Source organism: Schistocerca piceifrons, chromosome 1, assembly GCF_021461385.2.
Source record: "Schistocerca piceifrons isolate TAMUIC-IGC-003096 chromosome 1, iqSchPice1.1, whole genome shotgun sequence".
Taxonomy (NCBI): domain Eukaryota; kingdom Metazoa; phylum Arthropoda; class Insecta; order Orthoptera; family Acrididae; genus Schistocerca; species Schistocerca piceifrons.
The window spans coordinates 634,456,372-634,483,027 of NC_060138.1; the positions used below are offsets into that span (position 1 = coordinate 634,456,372).

The following is a 26,656-nucleotide window of genomic DNA, read 5'->3' on the forward strand; positions in this document are numbered from 1 at the left end:
TGTTCACCATATGCAGCGTGTTTGAGGTAATAATCAGTGTAAGTAACACTTATTTATGTAAACAAACGTAAGAGTTGGCAAGACAGTACGGTATACATAATTTCCAGAGAGTTATGAATTTTTTAATTAGAACATTATTTTCTCTACCGTGTTGCTGATATATTTATACTAATTGTTTACAAAATAATTTAAAACAAGTTTCTTTCACTTTCAATTCAAAATTTTAGGAATGGATGCAGTATGCTGTACATGATTGGTTGTGTTCAGAAAGTTGTTCGCATTAAAACGCCGTAAAACGCTCAATCCCATCTTGCTTTTAGTGCCTGGCTAAACAACTCCTAATCTTTGATGCTGTCACTGCCACTGAATCTTCACCTTTCGCCAAAACTTTTTCATTCTATTGTACTCCAATAAGTTGCTTCGTCAATAACTCATTTATTCAAATACGATCTAAGAACACTGAATACATTTGTTGTAGAATTTAAACATAAGGCAGTATAGGTAGCAAAGACATGCAGGCAATGGATAATCAAAACTATTGTGTCTCGTATTATCTTCACTAGAAGAATTATGGTACTTGTTTCTACTCTCTGTATGGCTTGATTTGAACAGAAAAAGTAAACGTTGACTTCTACTGATGCACTTTAAAGAATTAATCTGAACTGCACAACTTACGAATTGCTAGTGTCGGAAAAGAAAAGAAAGTGGAAATCGAAAAGCAAGTTCAATATTAGTTCTACAAGCACAGGTTTAATTCTTCTGTTTTGCAATACTTGGCAGTAGCGGCAAGTGCTGGCACGGTTCGTAGGTCGTAAGTGTCATACGATAAGCTTACGAGTTTGTATAGCGTCATCAAAATATTCATTGATTTGTGACTGAAACATAAAGTTATTCTCAACTGAATACTTTAACTTACGAGCACAGCTCTCGTCATTTGTGAGAAGTTTTAATTTTCTACTTTAACATGAAAAAATCTGCATCAGAGGCTCATAAAATGCTGGGTGAGATCTATAGTGAGGCACGTGTTAGTGAAATAACGTGCAGAGAATAGTTTTATCGTTTCAAGAACGGTGATTTTGCGTCGAAGACCGGCATGGCGGTAGAAAACAGAACGTTTTCGAAGCTACTTAAACAGACGGAAACATTCACAGAAGATCTCGATAAGTAACTGATGCGTGTGAGCCAAGCACTGAAAGATAAACGGCCACAAAAAAGCGAGAGACAGGAAAAGGTGATTTTGCGGCATGACAATTCTCGACCCAGCGTCGTAAAACCCGTCAAAGCATACTTGCAAACGTTGGAATCGGAGGTCCTGCCCCCGCCTACCGTGTTCTCCAGCCATTGCTCCCTGTGACTACAATCAATGGCACACGGCCTGGTTGACCAGCACTTCCAGTCATATGAACAAGCGCAAAATTTGATCGATTTATACACCATCTCAAAAGACGCCCAGTTATTCCGCTGCCAAAAACGTGGGAGAAATCAGCAGCCCTCGATGGTCAGTACTTGGAGTCGTAAATTTCTTCTACGTTTTGAGAAAAAAGCTCTAACTTCGAGAAAAATTTGGTGCAAGCAAAGTTGTAGACCTAAAAATGAATGATGTAGGGTTTACTCATGGCATAACAAAAACATAAATACGATTATTACGATGCAGAGTATACTGTGTGCCTCTCATATTTTTGTCTGTCTAGTGGAGCCTAAAGTGACGTTAAAAAGCTTGCCAGCCTGCAGCACAACAATCTCCGCTCATCAGTCAGCGTCATAAATGCCAATGGTAGTAAGTTCTTATTTTTTCTCTTATGGAAACATTGATTAAGAGAGACTGATAATATCGTTAGTGTTTCAATTAAACACAGTCATAGCTATGTTCTGTATACAGCTGAAGAAAGCTATTCTTGCAGCTGTTTCCAAATGCAAAAATCTCTGAAAAATATTCATGTAGAGGCAAAGAGGCAATGAAACATGTCAGATGCTACACAAGATACAGATACATGCATACTTACACATCATTGCACTGCAGAAAGATGTACTGGGCAAATGAAAAAATTTTTGAAGTTTTACGCACCCAGTGCCAAGCCCAGTCCAAATAGGCTTGAGCATAGTATCACAACTATAACGTCAAACAGGCAGGAGAGTTGATATTCCAAATCTCTTGGCACACAACTGAGGCATTTTCACACATAGCTCGACCGAGATGTCTGAATCTCCAATTCAGTAAAATGACCTCACTGTAAACGGAAGATAATGTCATTCTGACAGCACTGCAAGGTGCTGCAACAATATGCAACATGTAAATCTTACAGGAGAACGCCTTTCAACCCACTGACATTGTAGAAGGCACCAAGCTGGAAGGTGAAAACCACAGAAAATGGTTCAAATGGCTCTAGGAACTATGGGACTTAACATCTGAGGTCATCAGTCCCCTAGACTCAGAGCTACTTAAACCTAACTAATCAACACACACCCATGCCCGAGGAAAGATTCGAACCTGCGACAGTAGCAGCAGCGCGGTTCCGGACTGAAGCGCCTAGAACCGCTTTTTTTTTTTTTTTTTTTTTTTTTTTTGCTCGAGGGAAGACTTGAACCAAAGACCTCTCGTTTTTTTTTTTTTTTTTTTTAAGAGTGTTCAGTTATGAGTAGGTGGAGACAAGGCGGGCAGGGGTCGAAACCCGAGGCCTGGCCCCGATGTCTCCCCTCTCCCATCCCTGAATCACTCCCTCAAAGTAGCTTTTTGATTTATTTTTGTTTTATTTTTATTTATATTTTTTTTTTACCAGGAAAAGGGTAAATGAAAAAAAAGCTCTTTATTGGTACAAACTTAAATACAACAGAAATGCCATCCTTCCGGCGAAAATAACACAAGACAATATACTCGTACAAGGCGAGGAATTTTTTTTTTATGAACAAGGTGTAGGGAAAAAAAGAATAAAAATTCTGATGTAATCTAAGAGGTGTGAAGCAATATACAGTGGAGTGAGGGAAAGACCAGTGTTGTCTGGGGTAGTGCATTAAAGAAAGGAGGCGCGTGTCCATGCGCCTACTCCACTGTGGGTTACAATGTAGAAAGTAGCGCGGGGAGTCTCAGATGTCAGCAGGGGGGGCGGGAGTGCTGTCGGCGTGTGGCACCATCCAACTGAGCGGGGGTGAAGTAAAGATCGCATGTAGGTAATTGGCGAAGAAGGCGCGGTAGCGCGGTCGCTGTTCGACTTCACTGTGGGCGGTTTGTAAGTACTGCCAGAAAGCAAGGCGTGATTTGTCGCCACCATTATACATGTAGTTGATCGTCCATCCCTTGACCCATACAATCGCATGATTTTTGGAGGCGGGGAAATAAGTATTCTCAGGATGGATAAAAGTCCGTGGGTCAATCGAGTCCGGCGGAACGCGGAGGTAACAGGCAACGAACTGTCGGGCCAGTTTCCAGACGTCACTGGTGGCAGTACAAGTCAGTTGATGGACATCGTCATCCATGAGGTGGCAAATGGAACAAAGTGGAGAGTCCTGTAGTCCGATGGCGTGAAGGCGATGGTTTGTGGCGAATTTTTCATTTGCGACTTGGTACCATGTTGCCCGGACGTTGGAGGGAAGAAAAGGCTGGTGGATATGACGCCAAACCGTGGGCCACCGCTTGGACGGATGTCTGAGTTCGATATTGTTGCTGGATATGGAACGAAGGAGTGGGGTGTAAAAATCTTTAGGTCGAGGAGAACGCGTGGTCGGTAAGTGTGTGTGAGCATAACTGAAGTCGACGATGAAATCAGAAATGTGCGTCAAATGATGCCTGATGTGTCCGACTGGTACTGGTGGTGTTATGGTCGCGGGCACAAGAATTTCCAGCAAGCTGCGCGTAAGGGAGGTGCCCCCGTGCCACTGCTTGTGCATGGTGGACATGTACAAGGACGCCGCTCGGAGTCGCACATTGACAAGGCCGAGGCCTCCTGCTCGCGGGGGAAGGGTGAGCGTGTCGCAGCGGACCTTAAAGATCGTACCGGCCGTAAGGAAGTATCCGAGGGCAGCCTGGAGGCTGCGTCCAATAGTTGATGGCAGCGGGAGGACCTGTGCGATGTGGACCATTCTGGCCGCCACATGTTGATTGAGGTATTGGACACGTTGTAAAGAATCGAGTCGTCGGAGAAGATTTTGTCGCACCGTCGTGCGGATAGTTTGGAGTGCACGCCGAAAATTGATGGCAGCGGAGCGGCGCACGGTGGAGGTGAAAATGATACCAAGATATCGGAGTTGTTGTACACACGGGAGAGGTGCTAGGTCTTCGTGTGAGAGGCCGCGTCCAATGGGCATCGCCGCGGATTTAGCCACATTCATGTTACTGCCCGCTGCAATGCCGTACGTTGATATCAAATCAAGTACCGTGTGTGTTTCACTCCGTGAGCGGATCAGGTCCCGCCACACGGCCGTTAACCTGAATCAGAGATTCGGCGGTGCCGTACAGGCGCCGGATCACGTCGATAAAGGCTGGTGGAAAACCCATGCGGTTCATCACTGAGAACAGAAAAAGATGCCGCAATTTGTCGAATGCGCTGTCAAAATCGATGGCAACCACTGCGGCGCGGAGTCTGCACGCCGCTGCCAGTGCAATTAAATCGCGACATTCTCCTGTGGCCGTTTGTATATTAACTGAGCCGCCCGGAGTTGTCTGTTCCGGGGATAGAATGCTAGGCAGGATCTTGCAGCATCGCGTTGCCAGTAGGCGTGTAAAAATTTTACAGTCTGCGTTAAGCAGAGTCAGGGGACGGTAATGTGCTGTCGTCACACCTGGTGTCGGTTTGTGGATGGGTATAATAATTCCCGTGACGAAGGACGGCGGTACGGCGTTCCCCATTGTCAGCAGTTCATTAAACATCGTTGTCCACCGTGACGTCATTAGTGTGAAGAAAGCGCGATAAAATTCTATCGGCAATCCGTCGACACCAGGTGACTTATTTAGAGCACCTTTTTTGATTGCATCGTGGGTTTCGTCACGCGTAATGGGCTCCATCAGCTCGTCCGCTTCGTCGCTGGTGAGGGTGCGAGTTACGTGTGGTAACACAGACTCCTCAGCGTGGTTGTTGATAGTCGCCTCCTGGTACATTGTGCGGTAGTGGTCGACAAAGGCACTGACGATTTCGGCCTGGCAAGTGACGTGCTGGCCGCGACAGGTGGTGATCTCGGTGATGAGTTGTCGTCGGCGATGTTTCCTAACGAAGGCGATATGATGCATGGTCGGATGTTCTTGTTCCGCCGAATCTTGACGTCGGGTTCGCACCATAGCCCCCTGCAGTCTACGGCGTGTCAAAGTTACAATTTGCGCCTTAATCCTGCTGCGTTCCCTCTGGGTGTCGGGGGTGGGCGGTTGGGCGTCCAGGTCGCGGAGAACGGCGTAGAAATAGTCGGTAGTGTGCCGGCGCCACATAGCAACTTCCTTTCCATACTGAATCAAAGTACGTCGAATGGCAGGTTTGGCACATTCTAGCCACCAGGTCAAGGTCGTGCAGTATTGAGGTAAGCGACGTTCACAGGCGGCCCATGTCTCGGTAACACGTTGAAGACATTCGGGATCATGAAGATGGGAGGTGTTTAGCTTCCAGGGTGCACGACTACGCCAGACCACTTGCTTGGGGAAGAGAATGTTGCAGATGTAGGCACAGTGGTCCGAAAAGGCCAGGGGCCAAAGTTCTGCACCTTGGACTGCAGGTGTGAGTTCCCGAGAGACTTAAATTCTATCAAGGCGGCTCGCGGAGTGACTCGTCTGGTAAGTATGTCCAGGCGCGTCGCCGTGCCGAACTTCCCAAGTGTCGCGGAGCAACAGATCTCGGACGACAAGACGCAGTTCTTGACAGGTGTTGTAGTGGGGCACTTGATCTTTAGGGTGCAAGACACAATTAAAATCACCCCCAAGCAAGTAATGGTCGCAGCGTCCAAGAAACAAAGGAGCGATGTCTTCTGAATAGAAGAGTGCCCTGTCGCGTCTGCGGGTGGAGCCTGACGGAGCGTAAATGTTGACGATACGCGTCCCCATGACGGTGACGGCCATGCCTCTGGCAGATGGAAGGTATGTGATATCGGCCACTGGAATACCTTCTCTGGCGTAGATGGCTACGCCGCGTCCCAGGGTGATCACCAGGAGAAGGATAAGTGTTATATTCCGCGACGTCTGGAAGTGTGGCCAGGTGTACTTCCTGTAGTAGTGCGATATCGACGTCCGACGCCCATATCATCTCTCGCAGCAGTTGAAGTTTCACGGGTGAGCTAATGGTGTTAGTGTTGATCGTCGCTATTCGGTAGGTTTGGAGCCGTACCCCGCCGTGGAGGGGAACTCCACCGGCGGAGGATGAAGAGGGACGAGGCAACGGTGAGTCGTGCCGTACGCCACCCGACGGCATTATCAGCGGCGTAACGATGCTTCCGTCTGGGGTAACTCTGTCCCCAGCGTGTGGTCCGGGTCCTCATCGACGTCCTCACTCCACACCATTGAAGGCGTTGTCGTTGTGATGGTCGTACGTTACACTTCGGTCGTAGGGGCAGAGGACGTCTCGGCGGCAGTCGCATCTGTGGAGTCCATTGGTTCAGGAGCACCTGAGCGAGCCAGTAGAGTAGGCATCGACGTATCCACAGTCGGCGTCATGTTGTCGTCATTCGTATCGTCGTGCGGGTTCTCCGAGGCCTCGTCGTGTCGGACGGCCTCTGGAGCATCGGAGGGTGGTGATCCGTCTCGTTCCGAGACCGTACGGCGCCTCCTCTTGCGCCTCTTAGGTGAACGTTGTTTGCGGGTTCGTCCCTCCGTGTCGGAAGACGGGAGGGAGTCGCGTCGCTCTGAGAGGAAGGCCGTCGCGGGAACGTCCAATGAAGGGGCGTCCATATGTTCAGGCGGGGGGGGGGGGGGGGGGGTCGGAAGTCGTTGCTGTTGGTAGTGGCGCCGGAGTAGCGTCAGGCTTTGAGCGCGACGCGTCGGCTCCAGCGGTATCCGTAGCAGCTGGAAGGGTCACCGGTGCATGGTCCGATGGGCGGCGGCCGGTGGGAGGAGAAGAGAGCGCCGATGCGTAGGTGATCGGTAAAACCGTCGTCGGTGCCGGAGGTGCCACGGTAGCGGCTGGCAGTTGGGTGATTCGTCTCTGAAGACACTCAGATCTGAGGTGGCCTTCTTTGCCGCACCCGGAACAGGTCTTGGGTTGGCCGTCGTATATGACAACCGCTAATTTGCAGGTAAGATGGCACGTGGCGATGGAGGTCGATGGTGATCTGCCGTACACCGTTAAGAACAGGGTACGTTTGGAATTGCGCCCAACGTGCGGCAGTGTGGCCATGTACAGTGCCATAGGGACGGAAAGCCGCGATAACGTCTTCCGCTGGGAGCTCGAACGGGAGTTCGAAAACTCGTATGGTGCGCATTCCTAAGCCGGCATGGTCGACAGTGACCGCTCCGACATTGCCGTCGGCGTGGCAGAAGCGTAGTCCATGGTTGGTATCACGAAGTATTCTTTCACATACCGCGTCATTGACGACTTTGACGTACACAGTACTGCGTAATATGGACAAATGGATGTCCAAGATGTCAGAAGCTGGGATCTTAGCAACGTCGCGTAGGAAGCGTTCCACTTCCAAGGCCTTTGGTCGTGCGTAGTCGTTGCAGAAGTTGAAACGTAAAGTTGATTTTCGAAAACGGTTGGCCATGATTCTAGTGCACGTAAGCGACACGTAAGTGACGGCCGCTGAAATGTAAACAACAGCGAGCGCGCGCGCTCCGCAGGCGGAAATAACAACACGTCCACACTGCACGGCGGCGAAAGCCGGACTGGTTCGGCCACAGTGTCCGGTGTGAAACCCACAACTGAGACACTCAAGAGCAGTGATGAATGCTGACAAGCCCAGAACACCAGATCACATTTGGTCATTCTATGTGTCACCTCTTCTGCCCTCGCTGCTGCTGCAGAGAAGATGATTCAAGTGTAAAACCAAAACTAAAAATTGTCAAAAGCGCCAACGATGTGTTATGCATCAAGGTCGTAAGGGAACTGGGGAAAACTGTGCTGCATTGGTCAAGTACTCAGAAGTATCAAGACGAGCCGGCCACTAGGTGTAAACAATCAACATGGTAAGACTCTCATTAAATTATGTAAGAAGCAGTAGTTAGGACAAAACATGTATCAGGGGTTTGACGAAAGAATTACGGTACTGAAACATAGTTATTGAACCAATACAACAAAACTGAAGACCTCTGACAACTCATAATGAACGAGACCGATACGGTCGTTACAAATGATATTTTACGGCAAAGCCACTTCTCAATGCCATAAATACTCCATACTGCTAGGCTAGAGTCAGAATATCAGAAGGATCGATGGCATTCGTGTTGTTTGCACTCGATTCTCTGATTTTTATAATGTAATATATTGTGATTGATTGTTCCAGTGTCAGTGATACTCTTGCTGTCTGATGTAATGGCCACTGATCCGTAGCCATGGATGACTATGAACCATCATCCAGCTCTGAAGCCACCACTGATGTATAGTCCACTAGTTTAACAACACTACTCCAGTTCAGGGCACCAACTGCTCTGAAACTTCAGCACCATTCTCGTCATTTGGCCTACTGAATCGGGAGACCAGGATCAGCATTCACACGCCGCCATGGCAAAAGACATTACGGTCCATCTAAAAGGACAACATGGGCAGTGACCTGAGACAGAAAGATTACTCTGAGGATGGTATGTGAGCCAAACACACGGCTGTGGTCACAGCCTCGCCCATAGCAGACCAGCTGACGGGCTTCAGCAGATTCCACTCTGGCTTACGAAGCCAGCAGTTGGCACGGAAGACACAGTGACAAGATGTACTCTGAGGAATAAAATAAGTAATAATTAATCTTATTTCATTGAATCTGATGACGTCACACAGGTTCCTTGCCCTCCATCAGGATGAAACTGTAAAGGTTTAAAGCCTGGAAGTAGGCGACGCCTATAGCTGTCTCATTAGGACACCTGATAGGTCTCACCACCGTGCTCTATGCTTAATCCTGAATCCATAAGGGTCAAAGTCCGCCAACTCTTCAATACATACGAGGCCAGTTCAATAAGTAATGCAACACATATTTTTTCTGAAACAGGGGTTGTTTTATTCAGCATTTAAATACACCAGGTTATTCCCCAATCTTTTAGCTACACAACACTATTTTTCAACGTAATCTCCATTCAATGCTACGGCCTTACGCCACCTTGAAATGAGGGCCTGTATGCCTGCACGGTACCATTCCACTGGTCGATGTTGGAGCCAACGTCGTACTGCATCAATAACTTCTTCATAATCCGCGTAGTGCCTCCCACGGATTGCGTCCTTCATTGGGCCAAACATATGGGAATCCGACGGTGCGAGATCGGGGCTGTAGGGTGCATGAGGAAGAACAGTCCACTGAAGTTTTGTGAGCTCCTCTCGGGTGCGAAGAGTTGTGTGAGGTCTTGCGTTGTCATGAAGAAGGAGAAGTTCGTTCAGATTTTTGTGCCTACGAACACACTGAAGTCGTTTCTTCAATTTCTGAAGAGTAGCACAATACACTTCAGAGTTGATCGTTTGACCATGGAGAAGGACATCGAACAGAATAACCCCTTCAGCGTCCCAGAAGACTGTAACCATGACTTTACTGGCTGAGGGTATGGCTTTAAACTTTTTCTTGGTAGGGGAGTGGGTGTGGCGCCACTCCATTAATTGCCGTTTTGTTTCAGTTTCGAAGTGATGAACCCATGTTTCATCGGCTGTAACAATCTTTGACAAGAAATTGTCACCCTCAGCCACATGACGAGCAAGCAATTCCGCACAGATGGTTCTCCTTTGCTCTTTATGGTGTTCGGTTAGACAACGAGGGACCCAGCGGGAACAAACCTTTGAATATCCCAACTGGTGAACAATTGTGACAGCACTGCCAACAGAGATGTCAAGTTGAGCACTGAGTTGTTTGATGGTGATCCGTCGATCATCTCGAACGAGTGTGTTCGCACGCTCCGCCATTGCAGGAGTCACAGCTGTGCACGGCCGGCCCGCACGCGGGAGATCAGACAGTCTTGCTTGACCTTGCGGCGATGATGACACACGCTTTGCCCAACGACTCACCGTGCTTTTGTCCACTGCCAGATCACCGTAGACATTCTGCAAGCGCCTATGAATATCTGAGATGCCCTGGTTATCCGCCAAAAGAAACTCGATCACTGCCCGTTGTTTGCAACGCACATCCGTTACAGACGCCATTTTAACAGCTCCGTACAGCGCTGCCACCTGTCAGAAGTCAATGAAACTATACGAGACGAAGCGGGAATGTTTGAAAATATTCCACAAGAAATTTCCGGTTTTTTCAACCAAAATTGGCCGAGAAAAAAAATGTGTTGCATTACTTATTGAACTGCCCTCGTGTATGTACATAAAAGATTAATTTTTGTCTAGAACATTGGACATCATTACTCTAGAAATAACCTAAAGTAGTTCGAAACCTCTAGTTTGACAAGAGCTTTCAGGATGTTTCCCTCAGTCACCAGGTGAATGCTGGAATCGAGAATCCTTTCCAAAACTTTGCCAGCTGGGGTTTCCTCTGCCCCATTCCGAGCCTGCTGGGATATTTCTCTGCAAAGAGCGAAGCTCTTCAACACCTCACTTGGTCTCATCAGTTGGGAATAAAAGATGTAAATAAAAATATTCATCACTGCTTGGTCTACATTCACACATACTTTAAGACGTGTAAGTTTTGGATGTATCAGTTTCGGAAAAAATCTCGTCTTTGTTCAGTTACAAAGTGTCTTTTCCATAAAAGGTTCCAACTTCGTCTAGAAAAACTTGGAACTCTGGCTGTGCTGCAGTTGAACTAATCAAGCATCAGAGCTACAAAGTTTTCTAGACGTCATTTAACTGCAGCTGTCGGTCTTTTATTAGCTTTTATCTACATTTACTTGCAAGGCTATGGGAGAAATAGTTCGGCAACAGATCTGCAGAAGGTGACCCCCACCTGCGCAATAAGCCGCTCTCGACAGGAGCCTCCACAGCCCCCAAACCCCTCCCCCTCCACAACCCCCCTCCTTTTCCCTGTCTGGCGAGGAAAAACATGGCGTGGAGATGAGGCGGCGGCAGGCAGATGTCTGCGGCACCTGGCGGGCCCCGCGTTTATTTGCCGGCGGTAAACTCACAGCCTGGCGGCCCAGACGGGCGTCAAGCACACCTGAGCCCAGGGCCTTGGGCGCCAGGTACACAGCAGTCGGCCTTTCTCCTGCCGGAATTTCATCCCACCGTCACCGCCAACGCTGCAGTCGCCCTGTTTGGGACTGCGGCGACGTACAGGACGACTATTGCCGAGCTGCTCACGTTATTTGTCTAGGAAGAATGCAGCGCCCACGAGTGACACTAGCTGATACTAATTAAGGCATCGTGTTCAGTTTCCAAATCGGAAAAATGTTAACCTTGCAGAACAATATTTATTACTCCGATAACACTCTAATGATTTTTATCCTATATACAACTCTTTACTCGCCATAGAAACATGACAAAGAATATTTAATTTTCGACTTTGGACACAGCAAAAGCCTCTTCGTTGCAAGATTACTGTCATTATTCGTTGTAGCTTCAACCACCAACTGATGCCGTGTAGGCTTCTCTGTGTCAACAAACTTCTGGAACGAAGGACTACTTTCCCTATAAAACGGACAATTTAAGATCACGATTTGAACGCTTATAACCTCAGCTATTTTGCGCCATAAAGTTCCATCAAACAACAACAACAACAACAACAATACATCATTGTAATCAAATGTGCTAGGTTGGTGCGTAAGTTCGTAACCTTTATTGTTTTGCATGTTCCTATTATTATGGGTTAATTTATCAATGCCAACGGCCTTGCCGCAGTGGTAACACCGGTTCCCGTCAGATCACCGAAGTTAAGCGCTGTCGGGCGGGCTAGCACTTGGATGGGTGACCATCCGGTCTGCCGAGCGCTGTTGGCAAGCGGGGTGTACTCAACCCTTGTGAGGCAAACTGAGGAGGTACTTGATTGAGAAGTAGCGGCTCCGGTATCGTAAACTGAATATCCGCATCCGGTGACGCCTGTGGTCTGAGAATGACACGGCGGTCGGTCGGTACCGTTGGGCTTTCCAAGGCCTGTTCGGACGGAGTTTAGTTTTAAGTTTTATTTATCAACTGTCAATTTTTTATTTGTGGTTCACTGTTGCTATTTGGTCTACATACTGTTGTTTTTTCATACGGAGACTGAGTGAAGCTGTGGACGCTAGAAAATGGGGTGCCAAGTGGAGCAGTCGGAACATTTTGGACATATTCTTCTGTTTGTGTTCAATAGAGGGGTGACAGCAGCGAAGGCAACCAGAAAAATTTGCGCCATGTATCGAGATAATGTCACTGGACAGGACACAGCAAGAAGATGGTTTTCTCTCCACGTTCAACAAGACGTTCAAGGTTTGTCAAAAATTGTTTGAACGCTTTAATCGCCAATGATCCACATCAGTGTAGTTGAGAAGTGGCAAACGTGATGAATTGGGATCATTCCCCACTATGTGTCATTTGCATGCGGTAGAGAATTTCAAAAATCGGGTGTATGGGTACCGCACGCTCTAGGCCAAAATTACAAAAATCTGCGGATGTCATATGTGCATCTCTGCTTGCTCGTCATCAGTTGGCTCATGAACAACACGGACCATTCCTAGCCTGTACCGTTACTGGTGTCTTTATGCTAACATAAGGAAAATAATGGTTGAGCGTAGGCAGTACAGCAACTCCCTGTACAAAGCCCCGATTTCATCGATAAAAGGTAACGTTAGGAATCTGGTGGAAGATTGGCGTTGTGGTGTACTGTTAGCTGCTTCCCCGAGATGTAAGCGTCACTGCTGACATTTATTGCCAACAACAGAGACGTTTTGCAGACGCAATCCAAGAACAACGATCAGCAAGATGCGTGGCGCGATGCTACTCCACGATAACGCCCGCCCGCCTTCTGCTAGACTGACAAAAAGGCACTATACAGGGGTTTTGTTGGAGAGTCATCTCGCACCTGATTGTGCTTCCTCAGAGTTTCACCTTTTCCCCGTGCCCACACGTTTTTAATGTGGCTGTGGAACATACTGTCTCATGTAAAGGATGCGTCATGTGTAGAACGTAGACGGTTTGGAAAGTCAAGTTGAATGCCACACCTTTGCAAAAACCACTGGCAGAATTCATTTCGACGTGGAAAATCGTCTCGGCTAAGGGCGTGAACCTTCTGAAGACGATAGACCTGCAAATTATCTTAATGTAAATGGTGGAATTTCCCGCAGAACACGACTCGATTTTGTTGAGGATGTGGCTCTGAGCACTATGGGACTTAACATCTATGGTCATCAGTCCCCTAGAACTTAGAACTACTTAAACCTAACTAACCTAAGGACATCACACAACACGCAGTCATCACGAGGCAGAGAATGTTGAGGATGTGTTTTCCAGCAGTGCTAAAAACTCCTCTTCAAGTCCTGGTGAACGCACTGTGCTTTGACGGTCGCGTCCGTCAAGCTGAAACGTCCCCTTAGAACAATTATACATGACTGTCCTTAAACTGACACACAATATTTTTTAGCGCAACGCAATCTGACTTTCAAAAATCCCTACAAAAGAATGGCCCTGACTAACATTAACCTATACGTTTCACAAAACACTTACCTCGCCAAAAATCTTCGTTACTCGAACTACTGCAATGCAGCAAGCGCCACTACTGCCAGCTAAATAAAAGATTCAAACTACGGAAGGCACTAACTACTGATAGGCATAGTTAGCAAATGAAAGATTTTAATAGAGAACAAACAATGTATTTACTTTAATATTCATAATATATATATATAGCAGTTCATGACATCCAGTCTTAACTCCGACATATTTCTCCCCACGTCCACCACTGCTGGCGGCTCACATCCAACTAGTGATGGGGAGCTCGTGAATGAGTCGTTCAAATGAACGCTTCACTCCAGTGAAGTGTGAACTAACCACTCAATTTCAATGAACTGGTACTTCAAACTCTTCACGGCACACTCCACACTTCTTTCTAGTTCACTCACTCTCTTCCCCTCTCTCACTACATCGGCGCTACGTCACTCATTCTCCCTTCACTTCAGTTCCCCCTCTACTGCCTGTCGACGAATCGCGCGGCGTTTGTGGGAAATGATAGGTTTGGGAGGGGTTGCGGTGGTGAGGGGCGAGGGGAAGGCAGCGTCAGCTGCTTCCTGCAGTGCTGACATCTTGCGGACCAATGAATATTACAGATGCAAACGAAGAGGCTGGCTGTGTGAGCACGCACAGCCAACATGAAAATAAAAGGTTTGTTAATAACACTGAAAGACGGATTTTACCTGAAATCGTAACAATGACTGCAGGTGACAGTTTAAACTGTTTTGAATCTGGAGGGTTATTATTCTCAACAAAAATAAAATCTACAGGAAAACTTCTGAATAATTACCTAACGTAGATATATAGACTTTGTGACAGTGGTAAACATACACATTCTATTTTGGATTAAATTTTAAAAGGAACATAAAACTGGAATGCATTTCGTTTGTAGCCCTAGTTTTCAGTCCATGAATACAACAAATAATGTTTCACTTGGCAGATAAAGACTTTTTTGGGCGCTTCATGAGAAAATGTCGAGCAAGATTAAATGTAATACCTTCTTTATATGTGACAGGCTTCTCTGTTTATCTTTCCTTTGTCCCCTTCGACCATGCTCTATTTAAGTTAGCTCAGACACTGTAAGAGCGTAAAACGTTGCGTGCACGTTACTGCATAGTTCGGCCATCTGTTGGTAAAATTATGAAGTATTACGAAGCTTTTTGTACGAGCGAGGCGATGCGAGCGTAGCCGCGTCTGAGCGGCGAACTGGGCAACTTCGCCAGGCTTCCGTACTTCGTGAATGAACTACTTCATTTGAACGCTTCACGGCAAAGAGTGAAAAGAATGAAGTAGTTCGCGGGAATGAACGAGTTCGACCCACCTCTACATCCAACTGCGCAACGCTACGCGCTGTTAACATCCAGCTGCCACTGCCCCACACTACAATGGCAGACAACAATGCAAACTAGCCACAGACTGCACACAGCACACCCAGTGATTTTCATACAGAGCGCTACGTAACGTTGCCAATAAGAAAACATAAACAGCCTACTTACAAAGCCTTCGCTCCTGTAACATAAAATGAATGGCCCGGCTTTCGAAGTAGGCCCTAAATGTACATGAGCCATTACAGAACGTGCCGGTGGGTAACGTACCTCATGTGAACCTGTCTCTCGCATGGACCTGTGCACGGCAGTAAATATGCATAGATCTGGCACTAGACGATTCGGAAACCGCCGAACGTACAAACGTTGGACAGCGTGAGAATTTCCATCCGCCACCCCGTAAGCACAGTGTACGTCTGCCCCGTGCTCCCAAGAATAACGCTAAATTTCCTTTCCGCTCTAGCCTGTAACAAACACAAGAGTGTCCCCGTTTGATGACAAACGGTGAAAGGGCGAACCAGACTCTGCAGACTGCACAAGTGCTGCCCCCCTATGCAGCACCTATCAAACGGGCATTTGAACAGCCAAAAGCAACGAGTCCATGTCCCAGTAAGAGGCCGCGGAAAACCCGTGATGTTGTCCCGCCTGGAATAGCCGCAACTATTGTCGACTACAGCGTTTGCAAATAAAGGCCATAATACTTCGACCCGACGTCTCTTTTACATTCAAATAGTTGCCTTGTAGACCTGCGACGCTGACGGCTCGGACAGAAATCTGTCTGCCTACCATCTTGGCGGTGCGCGACACTGTTTGACGACGCCTAGCGCCGTACGCTAAGGGATGCGGATTCAGGTTGGTATGTGAAATACGCTTGTTACGATCCACTTTACCAGCCCTCTCATTTTTTTCATTACTTGCAAGTACACAGTGGAGCTTTGCCCATCCAAAACAGACTTGAGAGGGAAGCCAGTCACAAAACGATTTCATTAGTAACTCAATCAAAAATGGTTCAAATGGCTCTGAGCTGTATGGGACTTAACATCTGAGGTCATCAGTCCCCTAGACATAGAACTACTTAAACCTAACTAATCTAAGGACATCACATACATCCCTGCCCGAGGGAGGATTCGAACCTGCGACCGTAGCAGCAGTGCGATTCAGGACTGATGCGCCTAAAAACTCTCGGCTACACCGGCCGGTCAGTAACTCAATCCATGCAGTTTTCGAACGTCCTGTGTTAAGTTGAATCTGGTTAAGGGGGCGTAATACTTTGAACTAATTTGATCAGGAAGGTTTAGTTGTGACCACACTAATGCGCTTAGTGTTCGTGACTGTACAATGGACACTTATAATTAGTGCATTAAAGAGAATACTAGGTCTGGATATTATATTCGGTTACAGTGGGACGTGCTCGGGCATATGTCAACCATTTTCAAACTTAATTTCATATTTGTTAAACAGTGTCAGCCAGTCCAGTACAGCTCATTAGTATCCGTTAGAGGTAGTTTAAAGGTTAGTAGTTACAACCGTTTTAACTGGCGGCGGTAACAGGACTGCTGTTATCAACATACTCGACAGTTGTGAAATTTCGATACCGTTTCGGCGTAGGATATGGGACCGGTTAAGTCGGTTAAATAATGCAGAAACAATTTTGAACTCTCAACAGCGCCGAATACGTGACTATGCGTTCAAACGTCACTTTCTCTGTTTTATTAACTTTCGCTTTAAAGAACGTAAGCTTTGGCCCTTACACAGATCTAGCCAGCTTTCGAAGATAGTTCACACTTCCATGCACGATACAATGTTGGTTCGTCACATCTTGTAACATAGTCGACAGAACAGAAAACTAGACTCTCTCTTATATCCGAATTCACATAGAAAAATAGGTCGGTATATTGCGTGAAGGACTCTCGGTGCGTCTGCGGGTTCTTGGAGGGATACTTCAGCTTTTACGCTGCTGGGTGTAATACTAACTTCTGCCTCTCGATGACTTTTGCGTTAGACCTTCGAGAACTTCTCTCTTGAAATTGTTGGCTCTTATCTCTCCTTTTTTCTTAAAAATTCTTCAGCTCTTGCGAAATCCTCCTCAATGTCGAATTTCAGAACTAGTTCTCTTCTCGAAATCTCGGTCAGTTATTCCAACAACAGGGAAGCAATCATTTTCTAGAAATTTCTGAGCTCATCTCTTCTCTTTATGTACTTACTGCGTTGTCCATCTCTATACACTATAAACGTGATCTTATTAAGCTTTTCATCTTTCAGACGCAACTGAAACTGGTCTGCATGCCTAATTAATTTTCCCAATCAAGATTCTCTGCACATCAATAATTCTAACTCTCTTCTCCAAATATCTGCTTCCACTGGTGACTATTAAGAAAACTTCTTCTTTCAAAATACAACTGATTTTCCACTAACAATGAGGCATTTCATCTCAGTCCATCGTAACACTTTCAAATAGATAAAACGTTCCCTACCAGACCAAAGCTCCAAAATATTCAGAGGTTACACATAACTGCATTGACAAAAGAATACTGCAGATTCACGCAACATTTTTCCTTGAATTTTCCATTAGATAAAGACGTGAAATAAATAATGGACATTTAAAAAAATAGCAAGGTACAAACTCATAACACACCTCAGCTGGATATTAAACCGATGAGAGGCTGCTGGCGAACTACTGAACTAATCAGGCTACACTTACTTCTGTAGGCAAAATAACGCTACTTGTCACCACCATAGTTGATACTGCGGTTAACTAGCACTACCTCTGTTAAAACACATAACCATGTTTAGTGCCACCTTTATTGTATAGGTGAGCTACCTGGAGTATGGAAATTTTGAAAAAAATCGTTCAAACGGCTCTAAGCACTATGGGACTTAGCATCTGAGGTCATCAGTCCCCTAGACTTACAACTGCTTAAACCTAACTAACCTAAGGACATCATTCACATTCATGCCAGAGGCAGGATTCGAACCTGCGACCGTAGCAGCAGCGCGGTTCCAGACCGAAGCGCCTAGAACCACTCGGCCACAACGGCCGGCCAGGAAATTTTGAGGGTGCTAAAAGTCCTGCAGAAATGCATAAAATTTCAGCAAATTAGATTTTCCGCTGAGCTACCGTGCCGGCACCACTCAGCTACTGGGGGCGGACATTGTAATCAGTATAACATAAAGATGTAACTCTTGTGGCCGCTCAAACACAAGCTACGTGCGATCCCATTGTCTAGTGTTGAAAAGTTACCATGTATAAACCATCAGCATTGACGAATAAATTAGTTTTTTATTACTAAGCGTTTTCTTTAAGTCATATTTCAAAATCTGTGTATTTCCCACGGTTAGTCATCAATTTCTCTTTGATTAATTAGTAATGATATACCTATTTTTACCGTATCATTGTTGCCGGTGGAAATGGTTTAGTACTTGGAACTCTGACCCGAGGTCAAACCGTGACGAACCAAGGTTTACTCCGGAGTCCTCTGAAAGCGGAAATCTTGACAAGTGTGTCATTTTTAACATGGGAAAAGTGGACGTTATTCAAGTGGAAGGAACTACCATTCGACTGGCGCGGTGAAGAGCCTCAGTTGGCCGATCAAATATAGGAATGTGTCGAGGGTGGGATTTTGGTGGACATCAGGGAAGACAGGGGATGCAGTTGGGGTTCTTTGTCGCGGTGCCTGATGTGAGACATTTCAACTTCTGCTAGCGGGTCTCCAGCACATTGGTTGTGAATACAAAAGATGAGACTCAATCAGTTATTTCTGTTACATGATTACGAAACGCAGTACAACCCAGCCGTACGCTTACTTGCTCATTTTGTCTCCTGTGGGATGGAGTGAAGGAGTCATGTGACATGTGATGCTGCGAACAAACCTATCACTACGTGGCAGTGATAAGCAGAGAAGCACCGTACTAAAAGTCTGTCTGGCCACATTCCAGTAGTCTCAAAACCAGCTTCTAATTAAGGGCCAGGAAACTAACTTTGAGATTACCATTACTGGAATGGGCACATTATTATTTTCAAATCGTAATTTGTGAAGGAAAAAACTTAGGTTTTTTTCATTTTAAGTAGTTCGGACTAACTAATCAACTAATTTTGTAAAGGTTTTCTGTGGTTCACAGTGTACACTGTCCATTCACATTAATGTGATCACCTGTCAGAAGTGTGAATAATCACCTTTTGCGGAGCGGACACCTGCGAGATGCGCAGAAACAGAGTGAGGTTCTGGAAGGTACCGGCAGGGATGTGGAGGCATGCCAATTCCAGTGTCTTGGCGAGCTGTGCTAGATTTCTCAGTTGAGGATCCATGGCACATACAGTCCGATCGAGGTGGTCCACAGATTCTCGATTGGTTTTTAATCCAGGGGAACACGGTAAAGTCACCCTGGTCCTCTTCCAACCACGAACGTACCCTGCGAGCTGTGTGACACGTTGCATTGTTCTGCTGCCGAGGAGAAAGAGCTGCATGTAAGGATGTACATAGTCTCCAAGGATAGATGTATCCTTCTTTTGATCCATTGTGCCTACAGAAGTGACGAGGTTACCCAAAGAAGGCTACGAAAACATTCTCCAGGCCATAACGTTCCCTCCACGGCATGGACACTTCCGACGATTGTTGAAAGGTGAATGCTTCTAGTCCGATGAAGCATAAGATGCCATTCATCTGAAAAGACCATCTGCTGGCACACAGTGGATGTCCAGATGCGGCACTGGCGTGCAAAGTCCAACCTTTGTTGCCAATGAACAGCAGCCAGTATGGGTGCACGAACCAGGCGTCTGCTGCGGAGGCCCGTACGCAGCAATATTCGCTTAACTGTCGTTGAAAAGGCACTGTTGGAAGTGTCTTGGTTCATCTGGACTGTCAGTTGCTCAACAGTTGCACGTCTATTTGCCCGTATACATCTCTGCAGCGACATTTTGCCATGCATGGTACACTTCAACCAAGACGTTTACAAACTTAGCCATTTCGGAAATGGTTCCACCTTGGCCCAAAAGCCAATGGTTACACCCTTTTGAGCGTCAAATAAAAACGACTGCAATGTTACTTTCGTTGTCGTCCCGACACGCGTTATATACCCTCCAGTGCGAGTGGTGTCACCTGCCATCTGTGAATGGTTATTGCAAGGCCGGTAGCTTGGCCTGCACGTTCTCCCGACTTGACACCGCTGATTTTTTTATTCTGGAGTCATCTGAAATCTGTTATCTATGAAGCCCCTATTTGATAACGCGCACTATGGCACCCTTCGACGCAATTTCCAGTTCGCCAAGAGTCTTTGAAGGAGTGCGACAGTCACTCCAGCGTCTTTCCACGGCGTGCATTCAAGTATGAGCGAAATTTCAATCACAATTTGTAGCTGTTTTCAATTAGAGATTATAAAGCTTCACCCCGACTTCTGATTTATCTTGATGCCACAAATGCAATGAAGACGTTGCCCTGAAGACCTGCTACCATGATGGATCGGATGACGTGTTGTGTGCCTATTGTCTTGGCTGTGAACGACGCTCTTTGACACCTAGCGCCGTACGCTAAGGGATGTGAACATGGGTTGCTATTGATATATGCTTGCAATGAACCACTCTACCAGTCGTCTCATTCCGTACATTCATTTCTGATACATCCCGTACATATATTAGAGAAATGAAGGAATATTAAAATCATGCACGTTGTAACTGAAGGTGTTGCGGTTGGTATAAAACCCAGTGGTAGGGGCAACTGTATCACCTTGTACACATACGAGGGGCGTTTAAAAAGTCAGTGTAAAGTCCGAGAGATGGCACCACCGGCGCGTGTCGAGGTCATATTTAGTTAGTAGCATCTTTGGAAAGAACGTACACCAAGTTTCAGCCATATTAGTCTATTTCTTTGTGTTTGGCATTCGTGTGAATCAAGGAAGTCGATTTATTGTCAAACAATGGACGAAAAATAATTTCGTGTGCTGATTAAACATTACTTTATGAAAGGCAAAACGCCTCAAGAGACTGAAGAGAAGCTTGATAAGCATTACTTTGACTCTGCACCTTCGATTAGAACAGTTTATAAGTGATTTCAAACTATTCGAAGTGGCCATATGGGTACAAATGATGCTGAACGTTCTGGACTCCCTGTGGAGGTTACGACTCCAGAAATCATTGATAAAATCCATAATATGGTGATGGTTGACAGAAGAGTTAATATGCGTGAGACTGCTAGTGCAGTGGGCATCTAGAATGAACGGGTACATAATATTTTGCATAAACATTTGGACATGAGAAAGCTATCCGCAAGATGGGTTCCGCGATTGCTCACCCTTGACCAAAAACGGAACCGTGTGACGTGTTGCAAGGATGGTTTGCAGCGTTCAGGAAGAACCCGCAGGGCTTTAAGCGCCGTTTCGTCACTGTGGATGAAACATGGATACATTACTATACACCTGAGACCAAACAGCAATCTAAACAATGCAGAGGCCGGAAAGGTTATGGCGACTGTCTTTTGGGATTCGCAAGAGATAATCCTCATTGACTATCTGGAAAAGGGTAAAACTATTATAGGTGCATATTATTCATTGTTATTGGACCGTTTGAAATCCGAGCTGCAAGAGAAACGCCGGCGATTGGACCGCGAAAAAGTCCTTTTCCATCACGACAATGCACCAGCACACACCTCAGAATTTGTGGTGGAAAATTATTGGAAATAGGATTCCAACTCGTTTACATCCCCCTATTCTCCAGACTTGGCTCCCTCGGACTACAATTTGTTCTCCAAGTTGAAGAAATGTTTGGCGGGACAAAGATTTTATTCAAACGAGGAGATGACTGCAACAACTAATAGCTATTTTGCAGACTTCGACAATTCCTATTAATCGGAAGGGATCAACAAATTAGAACAGCGTTGGACGAAGTGTATAAGTCTAAAAGGAGACTATGTCGGAAAAAAAAAGGTGTACCCGAAACACGTAAGTAGTTTTTATTTTTGCGCGGATTTTACAAACGCCCCTCGTATATCAACACCTTCATATACCACAGCAAGATTTCCATAATCTCTCAACAGCTGCAGGCAAACTATTAGTCCTACAGAAAAAATGAACTGCCCCTTAATGTAGGAAATTTAATGTAGTTAACTACTGTATTGGCATGCGGTTTTCTTACACACCGAATTTTTAGAATTATTCAAGAAAAACATAAAAGTGATTTTCAAACGCGTTTATGTTGAACAGCCTTCAGTGAGAACGTGCAAAATATAACTGCATTGCATTTTTTGCAAAAAGTCCTGTTCACTTTATTCTGTATGATGATTGCTTTGCACGTAGCGAGCGAGGGAATACGTAAATTTTGCATATGGTATTTGAAGGCATTGCAAGCCGCATAAGACGCAGCAGTAGGGGCAGCTGAATCACGTTTCTGAGAGAGAATTGTTCAGAAAACGTTCGATACGTTTCCAAGTTAATTAGCATTTTAGTCAGCCAGTAAGCTACTCGTTCGCGCAAATTCAAGCGGCCCGCCAGGGACGGTATCGGCAGATGTGTTGTTTGTTTTGTTTCCTGAAACCGAACAAGAGAGCGATACAAAGCTTGAACGTGGGGCGGTAGAGAGTACCGAATCCGAAGCCAAAGTCGAGCAGTCCCGTGTGCTATCAACTAGGCTATAGGAACAACTGACACTAATTGTACTTGGCAGGCCGCTTGATTTTGCTCGTGCAACGGCCTTATTGACTAACATCAATACTAAGTAACTCACAAACGACATAAGCTATCGATTTTTTTCTTAACAATTATTTCTCAGCATATCCTACCCTGCACCACTCTTACCAGCTTTTCTGGCTCTTATGTTGATTTATATTTTCCTATATTTTGTAGACTTCCGAGGATGACAGATTAATCTGTCCAAACCAGCTATTAGTCTACCGAAACAGTTAAGTGAAATAACTATTCCAATTGTGCAGCTGACTACGAAATTTTATTTTGGAGAAAAACTTCGACCCTGTTCTAGTCTTGTCTTTGACTTCCGTAGAAGACGACGATCCAGATAAATACATTTAAAAATTTTTGTAATATGTAAATATATTTTACTCCAATGTTAACAAAATTCTCTTTTACAGGATCGCTTTTCTTGCTATTGCAAGCGTGACAGTGGCGGAAGTAGAGAGAATGTAAAATGCGCTTACCTTGTTGCGCAAATAACGAAACTCATGTTCTACTTCCACTGTCTCATTTTCTAGGCTAAATCTTTAATTTAATTCAACAATATTCCATTATCTTTGTATTACCTTTGTCGATATTCATCTTATAACTTCTTTTCAAGCTGATATTGCAAGTCCTTTGCGGTCTCTGCCAGAACTACAAAGTCTTCAGTAAACATCAACCTTTTTATTCCTACTCGCTGGACTTTAATGTCTTTCCCAAATTCCTCCTTAGTTTTTTTCATAGCTAGCTTAGTGTTGAAATGGAATAACATCAGTCATAGCCTGCAATGCTGTCTACCGCCCTCTCAGCTACTGCTTCCCTTCTAGTGCTGTCAATGTGGAAGTGTGCGAACGTTTTCTAAATTCATGGAGGTATGTTCCGACTCTGCAGTTAAATAAGTTTATTGTAACACGTGTTTCACTTCTTTGATTTCTTAAGCATTTTCAGCGTCCCTTAACACTTGTTCATATATATGTTGATATGCTACGTTTTCTCATATCACTCCCTTGTTTCTCAAGTTAGGAACAACATTTTGCAGCACAAGTTTCCTGAGGTTAAATTATCGTTTGGTGTTGCTCATATGAGGCATCCTGGGGACGTGTTCGATCGGCCTCCACGCTCCAGATGCCCGGCGATTCCTTGCCCAAATTTATTATAACACTTCAGTTGCTCTTTCCACTGTGTGAGTTTACAGTGTGTAGTGTTGAAACAGTCACTGTGTGCTTGTCTTCCGTCTTTTGTTTGTGTTGCTTATTTGTGGTTTGATATTTGTTCATTTGCTGTTCGCCGCGTGGGGTAGCCGTGCGATTTGAAGCGCCTTGTCGCGGTTTGCGCAGCTCCCCTCGTCGGAGGTTCGAGTCCTCACTTCGGCATGGGTGTGTGCGTTGTCCTCAACGTAAGTTAGTTTATGTTATATTAAGCAATGTGCAAACCTAGGGACCGGTGACCTCAGCGGTTTGGTCCCATAGGAACTTACTAGAAATATCAAAATATTTGCTCTTTGTGTGTGTGTGTGTGTGTGTGTGTATGAGAGAGAGAGAGAGAATGGTGCAAGTGAGGCGGGAGGACACGGCTACCAGTATTTACATAGTCGGATGTGGGAAACCACCTAAAACCTCATTCAGACTGGCTGGCACATCGACCTTCCTCGTTAATGCGCCGGGTGGATTAGATTCGGGACCAGCCCTCCTTTCCGAATCCTGAAGCAGCTACCTTCAGAATTTCAAAGAATGTATTCCAGTCGACACTGACAAGCATGATCCCTAAATCCAAAAATTGCATCAACGTAAATTTACCTTTTCTTTAGTCTACACTTAAACATACATCTTAGATACTGATCACACTCTTTATTTCAGTTTCTTTATGAGATTGGCCCTCACTGTTATATGATAGCTCCGTTTGTTTTATCGGTTTAGGAGGCGAGGTGTAATACTTTACTCGCAAAATACTGAACTCTTGTTCTCAAAGAGTGATAACACCAAATTCTGCTGTTACTTTATTAAAGGAAAGACATGGACAATCTAGTAACCAAAGAGGTATGTTCATCAGTTCAGGGTAAAATAGTTTATTAACAAGTTTGAATGTAAATGGTACATATCTTGTTTAAATACACAAAAAATATTCAAAATGTTGAACATTTAACATTAACATATATATCATACCATCATGAGACTAACCTCCAACAAAATCGTATTTCTTTTGCTTTAGTGAAGGGTTCGTATTGTGCATGCATAATTAACGTTAGTTCAGAGATGAGGTTAGTATTGGCTGCTTTAAATAAAGCAACGTCAGTTTGTCCCAACTTCTCAAATTTCAAAGTATTGTTTAGTAATGCAGAGACTGCATTACTTAAGTTACTTTGAAAACAGTTAAAATAGGGAAAATTTAATCAAGTACATTGTCTGGTAATAAGTCATGAGGAGTACACTACGGCGATTGCGACGTACGTATTATCAGGCAGCCGGACGGGCTGGCCGAGCGGTTCTAGGTGTTACAGTCTGGAACCGCGCGACTGCTACGGTCGCAGGATGTTTGTGATGTCCTTAGGTTAGTTAGGTTTAAGTAGTTCTAAGTTCTAGGGGGCTGATGACCTCAGAAGTTAAGTCCCATAGTGCTCAGAGCTATTTATTACAAGGCAAATTCATACTTCGGTATACTGATCAGCGACATATAGCCCTAACATTCACGTAATCGATAAATGGGTTACAGAAATAAGATAAATTAGAGGAAAAATGTTAAATACGGGATTTTAGCGCCCCGCACGAGGTCCGTAAACGATAATTTTTTTAACCCTCAGTTACGGTAAATCCTTTACTATATGAGATGACTGGAAACCCTAAATGCTCGTTACAGGCGGGACGTTAAACCTTAACCTTGTTGCATCCCTCCTTTTCTCCGTATGTGCCAAGGGCTGACGCGGCGGCAAATAAACAGTTGGGAGGCGGGCCAGCAGCTGTTCTGCAAACCGTCCCTCAGTGCTGCCAAAGTCAGTCGGTTTTCCTTCGGCGGTGAACCGGCGGCTGTAACGCTAGCGCGGCCGACTGCTCGCCCGGCTGCCGTGGAGCTACCTGGCCGCTAGCAGCTGTAATAGCTGCCGACCAGCCTGACTCAGGACGCCCGTCTATTTCGGGAACGGCCCATTCCGAGTGCTTACAAAGCCCGTCGGACCCTCGCCGACACACAAAAACGTTTACTCTTACTCACTGTGCGTGTTGTTGTTGAAAATGGAACGCCGAACACGTGTTAATGGCCACCCGGTACCACGTTTCTCGAATCTTTCACATGTGTATGTGGTGAGATAGATTCCGTGTCCTCTGGACATAAAAAATGATGGAACTCCGTCACTGCTTAACAGAACCGTTTTAACTTTTGTTTTATACCCCAAACATGTTTCGAAATACACTACTGGCCATTAAAATTGCTACACCAAGAAGAAATGCACATGATAAATGGGTATTCATTGGACAAATATATTATACTAGAACTGACATGTGATTACATTTTCACGCAATTTGGGTGCATATATCCTGAGAAATCAGTACCCAGAACAACCACCTCTGGCCGTAATAACGGCCTTGATACGCCTGGGCATTGAGTCAAACAGAGCTTGGATAGCGTGTACAGGTACAGCTGCCCATGCAGCTTCAACACGATACCACAGTTCATCAAGAGTAGTGACTGGCATGTTGTGACGAGCCAGTTGTTCGGCTACCATTGACCAGACGTTTTCAATTGGTGAGAGATCTGGAGAATGTGCTGGCCAGGGCAGCAGTCTAACATTTTCTGTATCCAGAAAGGCCCGTACAGGACCTGCAACATGCGATCGTGCATTATCCTGCTGAAATGTAGGGTTTCATAGTGATAGAATGAAGGGTAGAGCCACGGGTCGTAAAACATCTGAAATGTAACGTCCACTGTTCAAAGTGCCGTCAATGCGAACAAGAGGTGACGGAGACGTGTAACCAATGGCACCCCATACCATCACGCCAAGTGATACGCCAGTATGGT

The 26,656-nt window shown here is 45.5% G+C and overlaps 1 pseudogene; it reads left to right on the forward strand.

Moving 5' to 3' along the window:
* Window positions 1–11,851: 11,851 nt before the first annotated feature.
* Window positions 11,852–11,968, forward strand: LOC124727949 (annotated as a pseudogene).
* The last annotated feature ends 14,688 nt before the right edge of the window (window positions 11,969–26,656 follow it).